General features: G+C 42.3%; 1 long non-coding RNA gene across 1 annotated transcript in view; it reads right to left on the bottom strand.

The window, feature by feature from the left end:
• Positions 1-8,657: 8,657 nt before the first annotated feature.
• Positions 8,658-18,338, bottom strand: part of LOC118023878 — a 17,482-nt gene continuing 7,801 nt past the window's right edge. Inside the window, exon 3 of the long non-coding RNA XR_004682918.1 lies at positions 8,658-8,701. This is a non-coding gene — a long non-coding RNA (uncharacterized LOC118023878). The remainder of the gene's footprint in view (positions 8,702-18,338) is intronic.

The following is an 18,338-nucleotide window of genomic DNA, read 5'->3' as shown; positions in this document are numbered from 1 at the left end:
AGCAGTATTTAAGAATCGCTTAAAAGGAGATGGTACATAAAATTAATATTTAATTGATTAATTTCCTTTATGCATCAGTGACTGGCAGGCCGAGAGATGGACATAAACGGAAACCTAACACCAAACTTACGCCAGTTGGCTGCTCCATGTCCACCTCCAGCCTGAGGATTAAAGTCAGCACAACTCCTGAGAGTGTTTGAGGGTGGCTGGGAGAGTGGCAACAAGATCTTTAGTTGAGAGAAAGTCATCTACTTCCTCTTCCATATTCCAATCCACTGCTCATTGATCCTCTTAAGAAGAGGGTCAGTGGGGATGCTTCTGCTTCTGCACCCAGCATGTGGGATGTGGAGCTCTGCAGGCTCCGTCCACTGGGGAGGGGGGTGGGGCTGAGGGCAACTCCAACAGTACCCAGTAGGAAAATGTTATTAAGAAGTTCATGGAAAAAAAAAAAAGAAGTCCATGGATGAGGAAGAAGAAAAGAAAGTCAGATGTCCCAAGGAGAGGGTGAAGGGGGTTATTCTTAGGAAATGACAGGAGCAGGGGCATGATCATGTCTCCTGACTTATTCTTTTCTTGCTTATTGCTTATATTCTCCTCTGTACTTTATTTGCTGTATCATTTGATTATTGACACAACATGAGAATGACTATATATATATATATTTTTTTTATGGATGAGAAGTTATCTCAGAGGGGTGATAAATGATGACAATGGAGTTGCTGAGTTGAAAGGGTCTTTGGATGTCTTTAATCTTTTCCCATTTTACACACATGGAATCTGAAGCCCAGAGAGAATAAGTTACCTACCAAAATCCAGTGGGTAAGTATTAACAGAGACCAGATTAGAACCCAGACTTTCAAAGCTTGCCTTTTTTGCCATGGTGCCAACATTATTCAGGACCGTGCTCTAGAAGTTAGTCTTTCTGTCATCTCAGTGATAAAGGCTTAGAGGTAACAGGGACAGACAGGATCCAAGGAAGGTTCATTAGGAGGTCTTACAAATCAAAAGTAAATTATGAAAGAAAAGGCAATGTAAATCAATACAACGCCTTAAATATGAACTTTTAAGAACTCCCTGCTTGCTCAATTTCATCCCTCTAATGCTGACAAAATTTTGCTAAGTATTGATACCCAACAGACCAAGATTAATGAACAGACCAGGATTACTTATAACTGACCTATTCATTCTTCCTATGCAGATGGTTCTACTAAGTATGTGAAAACAATTTGTTCTCTTAAATAGGTTATATATTCCCTTCCCTCTATCTTGTTTACACTATTAATTTGCTTAGCAAACCCTTTTTTCCATATCTAGTACAAAGGTAAACTTCAGCTCAGCCAGAGGGTCTGAATTATTCATACATTCTAAATTAGCAGGGTCCAGATTAATGAGGTTTTACTCTACTTTTTATCCTCAACTACCTTCCCTTGGGGCATAGAGTCATTGCTATCCTCTCTTTCCTTCCCTATTATCATAAGCTATATCCCCCAAGTGATATTCCTTTAAAGGGGCACCTGGTTACAGTCTCTCTAGAGCATCTCCAAAGGCACAATACAAGAAAGACAAGAACAAGTCATGTGTTGCAAATTTCCTATTGCCCCATTCTTGGTGCAAATTCTTCGTAATAAGTAGCTATCAGAAGCTAGCAACTAGCTTAATGCCCCTTTCTCCCACATAGAATATTTTTAAAAGGACTTGGGCACCATGAGGCCATTAGCAGGGGGGACAGAAGCAGAGAAAGCCTTGTGGGACTTCTCCAATGGACCCCCTGGTGATCATGTACTTATTTAGCAAGAATTAGAACTTCAGCTCCACCAGATAGTACAAGAGGACTGGCTGGTTGATGATCATACCCTGCTCTTTGGTATTAGACAGGTATACACATTTTAAACATTCATCTCCATGCACAATTCATGAACAACAAACACCCTCCTCCCCCCCAAAAAAATTCCTGCAGGAAAGGAGCTCTCTCAACTTTCTCACTCTCTCTGTCTCTCCCGCTCTGCCAATGTCATCTTTATGATGTGAAAATAACTATTTTGAGATTGGTGCAATCTGTGAAAACTAAAAGCAAAGAAATTATGTGCGTTTATCCAAGGTAAGTAGGGAAGCACCGGGAACATAAGAACACGGACACTGTTGAGGATTAGCCAAAAGCCAGTCGCAGTATGCATGCTCATTTCCTCTTTTACTGTTTAATTCCCCCGTGATGCCATCTGATCAGTTCACGAATGTCCCCTGTGTCTTTGCCTTAACAATCGAGCCTGGTAGGCCATTCCACACATTTGTGATTCTCTGCATGAAAAAAATGCTTCCTGACATCTGTTCTGAATTTGTTTCTCTTTAATTTCCATTTATGCTTCCCTTATCCTAACATCTGTGTCATTCTGAAAACAGTAACTCAGACTGACGTTATCTGTGCCATTTACAATTTTATATTCCCCAGCTAGAAGTTCCTCTTAACCATGTAGTGGATGTGGAATTCTGGTTGATGTTCAATCCAGCGAGTGGGGCTCAGCTGTGATTTCAGATGGCTCAGGAGATGTGTCAGCCCCCAATCCTTTCTCGATAGCTGTTTTGAAAGAGAAGCCAGGGGGGTCAAACCTGGATAAACACAGTCTTTCAGCTGGAAACCTTTCTGCCAAGGCCTCTCCCCCAGCCCTTCAATGCAGAGATGGACTTTACTCTTAGTTTCCTAAGGCTTAGCTGCCCTCTCTTCTAAGCCACTTTCCAGCATGACCCAGAGCCTAGGGTGTTGCGTACGCCCAGGAAACGTTTGTTGGATGAATGCATGAACCAAAAAAGGTAGGTAGGTGGGAAGGAAGAACAGGAAGGAGGTTGGTTGTTTCTTAGAAAACAAAAGAGGGCAAGATCTAAAACTCAAAGCCAATTCTAAAACAATCGTATCCTTCTGAAATACATCTGCTTCTTAGAGCTGTTATTTGGATGGTCAAAATGTCCCCCTTACCCTGCAGTTCCCACTGTTCAGGTAAATCTCTCTCCAGTGGGCTTGACAAGTCCATTCTGTGCCCAAGTCATTTACATAAATTCTAATCATGGCTGCAGAAGTCTGTTTTCTGGACACCGCCACCATATTCTGGCTCACAATTCCCACATAGGGTTTCCCTGATGTCATCTCTCTCTAAGCTTAAAGCATACACACAAAACATGTCCTGAGATCCAAGTGCTCCCCTAAAGAGTTATAAACATTCTCTAGTTTTCGAAAAATAATACAGTCATTCAAGAAATTTTTAGTTGTTGCACAATTCCCATGTACCAGGTGCTGCACTACATGCTCAGAATACAATGAGGAAAAACAGACATGGTCTCCACCCTGATGGAACTTCAAGCTCAATGGGAGAGGCAAAAAAAAAAGCACAGATAAGCAAGCAAATCAAATTAACCTCCAACTGTACTTGTGTCTGATGTTATGGAGGAGAGGGAGCCATGAGAGAATGAGGGAACAGCTGTTTTTAGATTGAGTGATGGAGGAGCATCATGAAATGTAATATCACAATATACATGGAGCAAAAGTAGCCAAAGTCATCATGAGCAATGAGTTGGTCAAATGTAGAAGTTTGTAGGAGCCACGTGTCCGTGGAGGAGGGACAGGAGCCAAGAGAGGTTGGCGTCTTCTAACATGGCAGGAGAGATGAATACACCTGGAGCTGTGTTAATGGGAGTGGAGAAGCAAAATCTTCACTTGTTTTCAAATATGGAACAATTGGCAAAATACTGCCATTAGAGCTCAAGGAAAGAAGAGCTTGGTGAAAGCTGGACATGTCAGGGAAGGCTTTGAGAAAGAGAAGAGACTTAGGCCGGGCCAAACGGTCAGAAGGTGAAAAATATCCTGCCTCTCTTCTGGTCCAGGACACCACCATCTCTCACTTCAGTGACAGCTCCAGTCTGCACTGTTTCCCCTGATGAAGCTAGAAAGACATTCATCACATAGTCAGTCTGACTCTGTCACCTCATGCTCAAACCCTTCCATGGCCCCCACTGTCTATAAGGTGAAAGCTGAACTTTTTCATGCAGTTCACAGGGACCCTCATCATCTGGCCCCTGCACACCTACCTGGTCACATCTCTTGGAAACTTTTACAACCCCCACTGCCCCCTCAATTTACATTCTACTTGCACCTTCAACCCCATGAGTATGTGACGCCCCATTTGTTCCTTCCACCTGGCTCTCTCCTTAGTCCTCCACTCGATGACCTGCTGCTCACCCTTCAGAGGCAAGTGAAGAAATTGCCACTCTGGGAGGCCTTCCCTGAGCCTCCCCCACATCTGAGCCAGGGGGCCTTTGCTGTGTGCTCTCACAGCCACAGTCCATAGTGGGATAGCACGACCCTATCCCACTCTATTACAACTGCTTGTTTAATTGGCTCCCCTGCCACATCCTAAGTTCTGTGAAGGCAGGGCCCGTATCAGGCTTGCTCTCTGCTGGTTCTCAAGCACCAGCACAGTTCTTTCCAGAACAAATAATGAGTGAGCCCTGATGAACTTTTGAAACCGCACTGCTGAACTGAAAGGATCTTTGGCCAACGATGGATCTAGATCTTCCCCGGAAAGAAGATGATGTTGACATCCCATTGACCGATTCCAAGCTTCCTCATTGAAATCATCCGCATTCAGAGATGAATCAGCCTCCCCAACATAAATCTGGCTCAAGGTAGAGAGCCCTAACACTAGGGAGCCCAGAGTTCTGCCTATTAGCATCCAAGAAGAAAGTACAGGAAGGCAGGGGGATAGAGGAAGAGGGAAGAGGTGTTTCAGCACTTCCCCAAATGACACCAGCCTTGACATCAGGAAGTCCAAGAAAAGCACAGCTGCCTTTCTCCCCCTCCCCCCAAGTTATGATGAACTCCTTGCGTCAGGATTCCATTTCCCCCTTTTGGAATTATTTATGTGTCACTGGGCTTAAATAAAGAATCCACTCTTTGGGAGGAAAACATTTCATGTTCCCCCCCCCAATTTTTTTAAATATTCGATATACTGATCATGTTTTTACTAAGCTCCAGTCTGTGAGTAATGGGTAAGTTTTCTTTCCTGGTTATATCATACTAAAGCTTATTCAGATGTGATAACGTTTTTGCTGCTGTATCTTGGCAACATGATTTATTCTGCAAATGCTCAGTGTTACCGTCTCACAAAGCTGTACCATCTGGGTTGAATTAATAGGCTACCCAGAGAAATAAATGAGAATGGTCTCCCATAATTAACATGTAGGTAAAGTATATTTAACAGATTATTATAATTAATATGTCAGTTACTGATTTCATGCTAAATAGAATTGTGAACACAAGATATTAAGATTAGTTACCCTCTCTGTGTGTGCTCAAAAAAAAAAAAAAATGCAATGGGGAAAGAAACAAGGGCATGGAGTTCAGTATCAATAACATTGACCTTAACATTAAGAGCATCAGATACCAAAACTCTAAGCAAACAGTGACAATGTCGGGCATTATAAGTGGAGCAGCAAATTACTGGTTTCATAAATTCAGAGTTTATACCAGAGATGTCCAGAATATCCCAGATGTGACCTGCAAAAGCACAAGAATGTGCTTAATTTATACACAGCTGAAGGCGGCTATCTAAAGGAAGGGGGGGTGGGGGGTGGGGGGTGGGGGAGGGAAGACAAAGAAAGAAACCAGATTTGCTCCTAATGCCAGTCTGTATTCCCTGCTGCTCAGCACTGTATGCAAAATGCCAGTTTGCGAGAGAAAACCCACAAAGGCAATGGGAACTCAGGGAATAGAGGCATCTGCGCTGTATCCTTACAGGGAGTAGATAGAGTTTGAGTCAACCGGAGTGGATGGCAATGGACAGACGGGTGGCCGGGAACAAGGCAGCGGGGGCTGTGGAGGAGAGCGAGGATGACTCACTCTCCTTTAACGTGTCTTTCATGACAAATTCCTCTGTCAAGATTATTAAGTTCCATTTCTTTCAAAGCTTCTGGGAAAAGGAGAGATTCATCTTGGCAGAGATTCTCATGGGGATGCTGAACTGAACTGTTAACTCACCCAGCCACGAAAGCTACTCTTCCTACAGGTTCAGCCGGTTTTCCCTGTAATGGATGTGCATGTGCTGCACACCAGTGAGGCAACAATAAATTGGTTTCGGTGTATGTGTACACGTATGTGTGTGCAATTGAAGCAAGAATGTGAATTTATCTCCTTCCATCTGGTTTTTCCTCATCATCGAAAGGAGGTGTTTTTTCCGGACACCGCTGTCCCTTACTCCTCACCAGTACCCAGTGATCAGAAACTCATTGGGAATTGCCTTACTTTCTCGCCGACCTTGAGGTTCTAGGCTTGGATTAAAATTATAATTCTGATTTCAACTGGCATGTCCAAGTTGTGCCTTCACTGGCTTCCAAGAAGAGACCACATTTTTAGGGAAGCTTCTGCAGGGGCTGTGGACCACGGCTCCCAACTTCCCCCAGCAGGGAACAGTGCAGAGCGCCCCACTCACAGAGCGTCTGCTTCCAGAGCTCCCTAATTGATGAACAAATGGATTCATGAATCCTCCAAGCTGAGCCTTCCTTAGGGAATCCCTGAGGATGGAGTTCAGCACGTTTCCAAAATAACCAGGCCATCAGAGAAATGACAGATAGAGCTAAACAAAATATACCTCCCAAGAATGTATCTGTGTAGGCTTTAGGAGCAGAATGAAAAGAAGTTTTCCCGACGCCCTTTTCCTCAACAGGGCAAAGGAAGGAGCAAACATTGTCGTAACTGGAGGGGGACAGGGAGGAAAAGGACGGAAAAAGGAACCATCAGGTTTGTTCAAGGAAAAACAGGTTAGGAAAATGCAAATCCAAATCACAATGAGATATCACCTCACGCCCGTTAGTAAGGCTGTTATCAGAAAAACAAGATAACAAATGCATGGAGAAAAGGAAGCTCTGGTGCACTGTTGAGGGGATTATAAACTGGCACTGTCACTCTGGAAAACAGTATGGAGGATCCTCAGAAAGTTACAAATAGAACTACCCTACAATCCAGCAATTCCATTTCTGAGAATATACCCAAAGGAAATGAAAACACTAACTCAAAAAAAGATATCTGCACCCCATGTTCATAGCAGCATTATTTACGAGAGCCAGAACATGGAAATAACCTAAGTGTCCATCGACAATGAGTGGATAAAGAAGTTGTGCTATATATCTATAATAAAATATTATTCAGCCATAAAAAAACCCAAAGAAACCCTACAATTTGTGACAACATGGGTGGACCTCGAAGGCATTATGCTAAGTGAAATAAGTCAGAAAGAGAAAGACAAATACTGCATGATCTCAATTATATGTGAAATCTTAAGCAAACAAAAACCTCATAGAAAAAGAGATCAAACTTGTAGTGACTAGAGGCTGAGAGGTAATTGGAGGAAGGTGGTCAAAAGGTAGAAAATTCCATAAGATAAACTACTAGGGATATAGCGTTCAACATCACGACTATAGCTAACACTGCTGAATCATACATAGGAACTTGTTCAAAGCACAAACCCTAAGAGTTCTCATCACAAGAAGAAAATATTTTCTTTATTCTTTTTTCTTTCTTTTCTTCGCATTGTATCTATATGAGAAGACGGGTGCCAGCTGAACCCATTGTAATCATTTCACAATATACGTAAATGAAACCATGATGATGTATGCCTTAACCTTATATAGCGATGTATGACAATTATTTCTCAAGACAACTGGGGAAAAAACAGGGATCTGTTCGAATGATCCAGGAAAGATTCAGAGCATGCAAGAATAGGAAGTGCTCTTGATCTCAGGAGAGAATTCTAACATAAAAGGAGAGACTCTTAACTATAGGGAACAAACTGAGGGTCGCTGGAGGGGAGGTGGGTGGGTAACTGGGTGACAGGCATTAAGGAGGGTACGTGATGGAATGAGCACTTGGTGTTGTACGCAACTGATGAATCACAAAACTCTACCTCTGAAACTAATAATACAGCATATGCTAATTAAATTGAATTGAAAAAAAAATTGTTTTTAAAGGAACTCCCCTCTCCAGCTCTCTCTCTCTAGGACTTCATTGTGCCCTTCTTTGCTTTTCTCTTTCTCTTTGCTTCCTTCTCTCTTCCTCTGCAGGGTCCCCTTTGTTCCATTTGCACATGGGCTGTGACATGTTTCCACCTTTTAAAATCTTCCCAAATAACCCTCCCCCCCCCCGCCCCGGCCAAGAAAGGCTGACTTGAGTTCAATGCTATAATTGCAACTCCCCAGGAGAGAATCTGATTGGCTGAGCTCAAGTCAGGGTTCAATCCTGGTCCATCAGAGGTGCTGGTGCCCAGAGTAAAGTGGCCCAAGTGAGTCCCTCAGCAGGGGTGGGGAAAACAAAGATGAATGTGAGGGAGGAAGTGGGGATGAAGGCAAAGTGATTAACACCGTTTGATTTAATTTTTTATCTTATCAATACTCTTGTTGACTTACCACTGCCATGTGGAACGTCATTTGCTTTTTTCGAGGGGAGTTTGTCTTCACTCCACCTCAGGTTGGTTTGTTCTGACTTCCAAAACACCTTCTCAAACTCACCTTTCATTCTCCGTGTTTCTAAGACGGAAATCCAAAAATGGCAAGAAGAGAGTACACCACTCTATTGTTAGAGTTGCCATGAGTAGGGAGCCATCTGCGTTTTTGGTGACTTATCATATCCCTGACTCCTGTCAGGGTGCTTGGCTCATAGTAGATACTGAAAAAGAATTTGTTAAAGAAATGAACCAATTAATGAGGTTTTGTCAAAGGCTGTAAGCCTCCAGCATCCATGTCTTAAGTAGCCATTCTTAGGGATCTCCCTTTCACTCTTAGCAAACCGTGGTGGCACAATGTTTCAGATTTTGGCCATGGACATCACTGAGGGTACCATCAGTCATGGCCTGGCTGGGCAGCCACTCCCAAGCTCCAGCTGAGTCTGCAGGTGGGCAGCATGTGTTCAGAAGTGAGGTGTGCACAGCGTGGGAAGCTGACTCCAAATCTACCACAATTCACATAAACCCCAGGCAGCTCAGGAAAAGACAGGACTCAGATGAGCTCTTGAATGTAAAGGAGGCCCCAGGGGGAGTATGACAACCAGAGCAACCAAGAGGGCACACTGTCCCCATCCCCGAATGATCCTAAACACAGGAAAAAGAGCTAAACCTACCCTGCTCTAAGATATTTCATTGGAATCTCTTTAATAATGCCCAAAATGGTCTCTCATGCATTTACTTTAAATTACAGAAGCAGGTTTGACCCTGCCATTCTACTTCTAAGGATCTGTTGTATAGAAATATCCAGTCATGTGAGCAAAGCTATATTGACAAGGGTATTCACTGCAGCAGAGTTTAAGATAATAATTTTATTTAATGGGGTGGGGGATGGGTGAAGTGGGTGAAAAGGATTTAGGGGTACAAACTTCCAGTTATAAAATAAATAAGTCACGAAAAGTACAGCATAGGGAATATAGTCAATAATATTGTAAAAAAAAAAAAAAAGAAGCAACTGAAATGTCCATTAGTCAAGGAAGGATGAAGGAAATATATATGTCCGTATCTGTGGATTAAGTGTAGCGCATCTACAACACTCCGGTAGATCTATATGTACCGCTGACATGGAAAGGTACCAAGATAAATGATTCTATATTTGTTTAGAAATAAACTCTACACATGTGTTGTGGGAAGTCTGTAAGTCCACAGAAAAGAACTGAGAAAATACACACCCAACTTGAAGATTGGTCACCTCTGGGGAGTGAGATGGTGCAAGCAGGACCACTGACTGCTGTTCATTTCTGGGTTGAGGTTTTAAAGCATGTTTTGGTTTTGGGATTTTTCCAAAATATTCTTAAATAAGGAAAGTGGAAAAAAATATATATAAACATGCCAACCACGCTCCCCATATAAAGAACCAGTCTCAGGGGCGGAGCAAGATGGCGGAGGAGTAGGAGACCTGGATTTCGTCTCCTCTCAGGAATTCAGCTGGATAGGGATCAAACCATTCTGAACATCTACAAACCCAACAGGAGATCGAAGAAAAGAAGAGCAACAACTCTCTCATCAGAAAAGCGACCACTTTCTGGAAGGTAGGACGTGCGGAGAAGTGAATCCGAGGCGATATTTGGGAGGATAGACGGCGGGGGAGGGGCCTCCGTTGGCCGCTTCTGGCAAGTGATAGAGCCGCGGAGCACAAAATCGGAACTTTTAAAAGTCTGCTCCGCCGAGGGACGTCACTCCGGTGGCTAAGCGGGGGGTGGAACCCTCCGGGACAGTGTGGTCTCAGGACCCTCGGGGTCACAGAAAGACCGGGGGTGCCTGAGGGCGGCAGAGCTCCCAGGTAACGGACCAGGGAAGCCGGCTGCAAAGGCGGAGCCCAGGCGCGGGCTCTCAGCTCGGGGTCGCCATAAACCGTGATCCGCGCACAGTCGGGCCCCTGCTCCTCCAGCAGGGACCCAACAAGGGGCAGATCCAGGGAGACTCACCTTCCTCCCCCGGGAGGAGCCACGCGGGAGTGCACCACAGGGATCTGCTGGGTTTGGAGACTCCACCCGGGGTCGGGGGCCAGAGATAGAAACGCTCGGTCACAGGCCGGGTGAGCACGGAGTGCGGCCGGAGACCGGGGAGACGGGAGTGACTGACGGCTTTTCTCTGGGGGCTCACTGAGGAGCGGGGCCCCGGGTTCTCGGCTCCTCCGGGGCGGAGATTGGGAGGCCGCCATTTTCACTCTCCGCCTCCAAAGCTGTACGGAAAGCTCGCAGGGAACAAAAGCCCCGGAGAGCAAACCCGAGCAGATTACTTAGCCGGGAGGGGGCAAGGGCGGGGCAATTCCGCCTCCGGCAGAGACATTTGGAAACCACGGCAACAGGCCCCTCCCAGAAAGATCAGCGAGAACAGCCGGCCAAGACCAAGTTTACCGATCGATGAGAACGGCAGAACTCCAGCGCTAGGGGAATACTGCACATAGAAATCATGGCTTTTTCCCCATGATTCTTTAGTCTTTCAAAGTTAATTTTTTTAACTGTTTTTTTTTTCTTTTTTCTTTGAATTTTTCTTTTCCCCCTTTTCAACCAACATCTTATCAATCCCTTTTTTAAAAAAACATTTTTATTTTTCATTTTTAGAGTCATATTCTATCCCTTCATAGTAGTTACCCGTATTTTTGGCATATATATATAAGTTGTTCTCTCTTTAAAATTTTGAGATAGTTTCTTCTAACAGATTAAAATATACCCTAAATCTCTAGTGTATGGTTTTTTCTACTCCCCTGCCTGATCACATTCTCTCCCTTTTTTTTTCTTTTCTTTTTTTAAATCCTCTTCTTTCTTTTTTCAAACAACTTCTTATCAATTCCTTTTATAAAATGTTTTATAATTTCCATCTTTACAGTCATATTCCATCCCTTCATCATATCAACCCTTATTTTTATACATATATAAGTTTTTCTTTCTTTAAAATTTTGGGGGGCACTTTCTTTTAACAGACCAAAATACACCCCAAATCTAGTGTGTGGCACTGATCTATATACCAGCCTGATCATATTTGATCACATTCTGGGTTTTTTTGTTGTTGTTGTTCTCTTTTGTTTGTTTTTGTTTGTTTTTATCTTTATCTTTTTCTTTTTTTTTCTTTTTCTTTTTTCTCTCTTTCTGTTTCTTTTTCCACTGCTTCAGGTCTTTTCTGATTTGTTTAGAGTATATTATCTGGGGACGTTGTTACTCTGCTAGCATTTTGTTCTCTCATTAATCTATTCTCCTCTGCACAAAATGACAAGACGGAAAAAATCACCTCAACAAAAAGAACAAGAGGTAGTACCGACTGCCAGGGACCTACTCAATACGGACATTAGTACGATGTCAGATCTAGAGTTCAGAATCATCACTTTAAAGATACTAGCTGGGCTTGAAAAAAATATGGAAGTTATTAGAGAAACCCTTTCTGGAGAAGTAAAAGAACTAAAATCTAACCAAGTAGAAATCAAAAAGGCTATTAATGAGGTGCAATAAAAAATGGGGGCGCTAACTGCTAGGATAAATGAGGCAGAAGAGAGAATCAGTAATAGAGAAGATGAAATGATGGAAAATAAAGAAGCTGAGAAAAAGAGAGATAAACAACTACTGGATCACGAGGGCAGAATTCGAGAGATAAGCGATACCGTAAGACGAAACAACATAGGATAATTGGGATCCCAGAAGAAGAAGAAAGAGAGAGGGGGGCAGAAGGTATAATGGAGCAAATTAGAGCAGAGAACTTCCCTAATTTGGGGAAGGAAACAGGCATCAAAATCCAGGAAGCACAGAGAACCCCTCTCAAAATCAATAAAAATAGGGCAACACCCCGACATCTAATAGTAAAAATTATGAGTCTCATAGACAAAGAGAAAATACTGAAAGCAGCTCGGGAGAAGAGATATGTAACCTACAATGGTAGAAACATTAGATTGGCAACAGACCTATCCACAGAGACCTGGCAGGCCAGAAAGGACTGGCAGGATATATTCAGAGCACTAAATGAGAAAAATATGCAGCCAAGAATACTCTATCCAGCTAGGCTGTCATTGAAAATTGAAGGAGAGCTAAAAAGCTTCCAGGACAAACAAAAACTAAAGGAATTTGCAAACACAAAACCAGCCCTACAAGAAATCTTGAAAGGGGTCCTCTAAGCAAAGAGAGACCCTAAAAGCAACATAGACCAGAAAGGAACACAGACAATATACAGTAACAGTCACCTTACAGGCAATACAATGGCACTAAATTCCTATCTTTCAATAGTTACCCTGAATGTAAATGGGCTAAATGCCCCAATCAAAAGACACAGGATATCAGACTGGATTAAAAAACAAGACCCATCGATATGCTGTCTGCAAGAGACTCATTTTAGAACCAAAGACACCCCCAGATTGAAAGTGAGGGGGTGGAAAACCATTTACCATGCTAATGGACACCAAAAGAAAGCTGGGGTGGCAATCCTTATATCAGACAAATTAGATTTCAAACCAAAGACTGTAATAAGAGATGAGGAAGGACATTATATCCTACTTAAAGGGTCTATCCAACAAGAAGATCTAACAATTGTAAATATCTATGCCCCTAACATGGGAGCAGCCAATTATATAAGGCAATTAATAACAAAAGCAAAGAAACACATCAACAACAATACAATAATAGTGGGGGACTTTAACACCCCCCTCACTGAAATGGACAGATCGTCTAAGCAAAAGATCAACAAGGAAATAAAGACTTTAAATGACACACTGGACCAAATGGACTTCACAGACATATTCAGAACCTTCCATCCCAAAGCAACGGAATACACATTCTTCTCTAGTCCCCATGGAACATTCTCCAGAATAGATCACATGCTAGGTCATAAATCAGGTCTCAACCAGTACCAAAAGATTGGGATCATTCCCTGCCTATTTTCAGACCATAATGCTTTGAAACTAGAACTCAATTACAAGAGGAAAGTCGGAAAGAACTCAAATACATGGAGGCTAAAGAGCATCCTACTGAAGAATGAATGGGTCAACCAGGAAATTAAAGAAGAATTAAAAAAATACATGGAAACCAATGAAAATGAAAACACAACTGTTCAAAATCTTTGGGATGCAGCAAAGGCAGTCCTAAGAGGAAAGTATATAGCAATACAAGCCTTTCTCAAGAAGCAAGAAAGGTCTCAAGTACACAACCTAACCCTACACCTATAGGAGCTGGAGAAAGAACAGCAAATAAAGCCTAAACCCAGCAGGAGAAGAGAAATCATAAAGATCAGAGCAGAAATCAATGAAATAGAAACCAAAAGAACGGTAGAACAGATCAACGAAACTAGGAGCTGGTTCTTTGAAAGAATTAACAAGATTGATAAACCTCTGGCCAGACTTATCAAAAAGAAAAGAGAAAGGACCCAAATCAACAAAATCATGAATGAAAGAGGAGAGATCACAACCAACACCAAAGAAATACAAACAATTATAAGAACATATTATGAGCAACTCTATGCCAGCAAATTAGATAATCTGGAAGAAATGGATGCATTCCTAGAGATGTATCAACTACCAAAACTGAACCAGGAAGAAATAGAAAACCTGAACAGACCTATAACCACTAAGGAAATTGAAGCAGTCATCAAAAATCTCCCAACAAACAAAAGCCCAGGGCCAGATGGCTTCCCAGGGGAATTCTACCAAACATTTCAAGAAGAATTAATACCTATTCTTCTGAAACTGTTCCAAAAAATAGAAATGGAAGGAAAATTTCCAAACTCATTTTATGAGGCCAGCATTACCTTGATCCCAAAACCAGATAAAGACCCCATCAAAAAGGAGAATTACAGACCAATATCCCTGATGAACATGGATGCAAAAATTCTCACCAAAATACTAGCCAATAGGATCCAACAGTACATTAAAAGGATTATTCACCACGGCCTAGTGGGATTTATCCCTGGGCTGCAAGGTTGGTTCAACATCCGCAAATCAATCAATGTGATACAATACATTAACAAAAGAAAGAACAAGAATCATATGATCCTCTCAATAGATGCAGAAAAAGCTTTTGACAAAGTACAGCATCCTTTCTTGATTAAAACTCTTCAGAGTGTAGGGATAGAGGGTACATACCTCAATATCATAAAAGCCATCTATGAAAAACCTACAGCGAATATCATTCTCAATGGGGAAAAACTGAGAGCTTTCCCCCTAAGGTCAGGAACGCGGCAGGGATGTCCACTATCACCACTGCTATTCAACATAGTATTGGAAATCCTAGCCACAGCAATCAGACAACAAAAAGAAATCAAAGGCATCCAAATCAGCAAAGAAGTCAAACTCTCACTCTTTGCAGATGATATGATACTTTATGTGGAAAACCCCAAAACTCCACCTCAAAACTGCTAGAACTCATACAGGAATTCAGTCAAGTGGCAGGATATAAAATCAATGCACAGAAGTCAGTGGCATTCCTATACACCAACAACAAGACAAAAGAAAGAGAAATTAAGGAGTCGATCCCATTGACAATTGCACCCCAAACCATAAGATACCTAGGAATAAATCTAACCAAAGAGACAAAGGATCTGTACTCAGAAAACTATAAAATACTCATGAAAGAAATTGAGGAAGACACAAAGAAATGGAAAAACGTTCCTTGCTCATGGATTGGAAGAACAAATATTGTGAAGATGTCAATGCTACCTAGAGCAATCTACACATTCAATGCAATCCCCATCAAAATACCATCCACTTTTTTCAAAGAAATGGAACAAATAATCCTAAAATTTGTATGGAACCAGAAAAGACCCCGCATAGCCAGAGGAATGTTGAAAAAGAAAAGCAAAGCCAGCGGCATCACAATTTCGGACTTCCAGCTCTATTACAAAGCTGTCATCATCAAGACAGCATGGTACTGGCACAAAAACAGACACATAGATCAATGGAACAGAATGGAGAGCCCAGAAATGGACCCTCAACTCTATGGTCAACTCATCTTTGACAAAGCAGGAAAGAATGTCCAATGGAAAAAAGACAGTCTCTTCAACAAATGGTGTTGGGAAAATTGGACAGTCAAATGCAGAAGAATGAAACTGGACCATTTCCTTACACCACACACAAAAATAGACTCCAAATGGTTTAAAGACCTCAATGTGAGACAGGAGTCCATCAAAATCCTAAAGGAGAACACAGGTAGCAACCTCTTTGACCTCAGCCGCAGCAACTTCTTCCTAGAAACATCGCCAAAGGCAAGGGAAGCAAGGGCAAAAATGAACTATTGGGACTTCATCAAGATAAAAAGCTTTTGCAAAGCAAAGGAAACAGTCAACAAAACCAAAAGACAACCGACAGAATGGGAGAAGATATTTGCAAATGACATATCAGATAAAGGGCTAGTATCCAAAATCTATAAAGAACTCATCAAACTCAACACCCAAAGAACAAAGAATCCAATCAAGAAATGGGCAGAAGACATGAACAGACATTTTTCCAAAGAAGACATCCAAATGGCCAACAGACACATGAAAAAGTGCTCAATATCGCTTGGCATCAAGGAAATCCAAGTCAAAACCTCAATGAGATACCACCTCACACCAGTCAGAATGGCTAAAATTAACAAGTCAGGAAACGTCAGATGTCCCCAACATCTGGGGATGCGGAGAAAGGGGAACCCTCTTACACTGTTGGTGGGAATGCAAGCTGGTGCAGCCACTCTGGAAAACAGTATGAAGGTTCCTCAAAAAGTTGAAAATAGAGCTACCATATGATCCAGTAATTGCACTACTGGGTATTTACCCCAAAGATACAAAAGTAGGGATCCTAAAGGGTACGTGCACCCCGATGTTTATAGCAGCAATGTCCACAATAGCCAAACTGTGGAAGGAGCCAAGATGTCCATCGACAGATGAATGGATAAAGAAGAGGTGGTATATATACACAATGGAATATTATGCAGCCATCAAAAGGAATGAGATCTTGCCATTTGCAACGACTTGGATGGAACTGGAGGGTATTATGTTGAGCGAAATAAGTCAAACAGAGAAAGACATGTATCATATGACCTCACTGATATGAGGAATTCTTAATCTCAGGAAACAAACTGAGGGTTGCTGGAGTGGGGGGTGGGGTGGGAGGGGTTACTGGGTGATAGACACTGGGGAGGGTATGTGCTCTGATAAGCGCTGTGAAATGTGCAAAACTGTTGAATCTCAGATCTGTACCTCTGAAACAAATAATGCAATATATGTTAAGAAAAAAAAAAAAAGAAGAAGGTAGCAGGAGGGGAAGAATGAATGGGGGAAATCAGAGGGGTAGACGAACCATGAGAGACGATACACTCTGAAAAACAAACTGAGGGTTCTAGAGGGGAGGAGGGTGGGAGGATGGGTTAGCCTGGTGGTGGGTATTGAGGAGGGCACATTCTGCATGCAGCACTGTGTGTTATGCACAAACAATGAATCATGGAACACTACATCTAAAACTAATGATGTAATGTATGGGGATTAACATAAGAATAAAAAAAAAAAAAAGAACCAGTCTCAGACACTAAGTAACTTCTAAGTCATTTGTCGAATGTGGGATTGGAATCAATGTCCTCCCATATCACCTCCATGAAGCAATGCATTTAAACTGTGTCACGATGCATTTAAGTTAAATTTAAAGATTCAAACCATTATAGACTGGTATGCATTGTGACCCATTAGTAGAGTAATTTATAAAGTCAGTGAGGTGATTTAAAATGTGGCCTCTTGTGTCTTCTAGCCTGAGGTTTGGATTTTGCTCACTTAAAGCTTTGTGACCTTGAGCAAGGTACCTAACTTTTTCTTGTATTTCTGATTACTCACTTGTAAAATTAGGATAGTAATAGCATCTACCCCATAGATCATTGTAGACATATAAATACTACATGTCAAGTACAGTGCTTGAGGCAAGTCCTCAAATATCTTAGCCAGTAAATATGTACCACTCACAAGAGGTCTTATAAAATAGAAAAGATAAATCATCTGCCTAGGTTCTTGAAGTGTGATCCAGAACCCCCCGGGGGCCTATAACTGGGTTTCTGTGAATCTGTGAGCCACCCAAAATTACATGGAAAATTTTGTGGGAAAGAGCATCTTACTAGGGAGAAGGTGTATAATCTTATCACATCCTTAAAGGTATCCCTGGCTGAAGTCTACTTCTTCCAAACAATCTCCCACCAACACAGCCCGGTCCCCAATAGCAGTCCCCTGTATCAGCCTACATCCGTGCACCTCCTCAGGACCACCCTTTGTCCCTGCTGGGGGGTCTTACGGCCCCCTCTTTCACTAGAGCTGAGTCTGCCCTGGGCTGTCAAACCAGCCAATTTCACTACATGAGAATAATCTAGTCTAACAACAGGTTGATAAATCCATAAATACATTTTATCAGTGAATTGACCAGTTTGGCTTAATTAATCAGTTGGACTACTGAATTAATCAGAACTATTTCAGTTTCAAGTGACGGAAATCCAACTCACACTTAATAAAAAGAATAGAACTTGTTCACCCAGACAAGTCCAGGAGTGCATCTGATTTGAAGCAAGAATATATCCAGGTGCTCACACAATATCATCGGGAATCGTTGTCCATCTCTTATCTCTGCTTTATTCTGGGTTGGCTTCAGTCTCGGGTGCTCAGGTGGCAACGATGAAGTCCAGCAGCTCGGAGCCAGTAACCGCAGGAAAAAAGAGAGCTCCTCCTTCTCAGCAGTTCCAGCCATGCTTCCAGATCTACACCTACCGGCCCACTTGGTCATTGGTCCACCCCTGAACACCAATTGCGGGGGCCAAGGAGATGGACAGCTCTGATTGGTTAGCCCTGGTCCCGCCTCTGGAGCTCTGATTGGTTATCCCC

The sequence above is a fragment of the Mirounga leonina genome, unplaced genomic scaffold, assembly GCF_011800145.1.
Source record: "Mirounga leonina isolate KUSES-001 unplaced genomic scaffold, KU_Mleo_1.0 Mir_180, whole genome shotgun sequence".
Lineage (NCBI taxonomy): Eukaryota > Metazoa > Chordata > Mammalia > Carnivora > Phocidae > Mirounga > Mirounga leonina.
The sequence above is the reverse complement of the archived record's forward strand: the minus strand, read 5'-3'. Positions and strand labels throughout refer to the sequence as shown.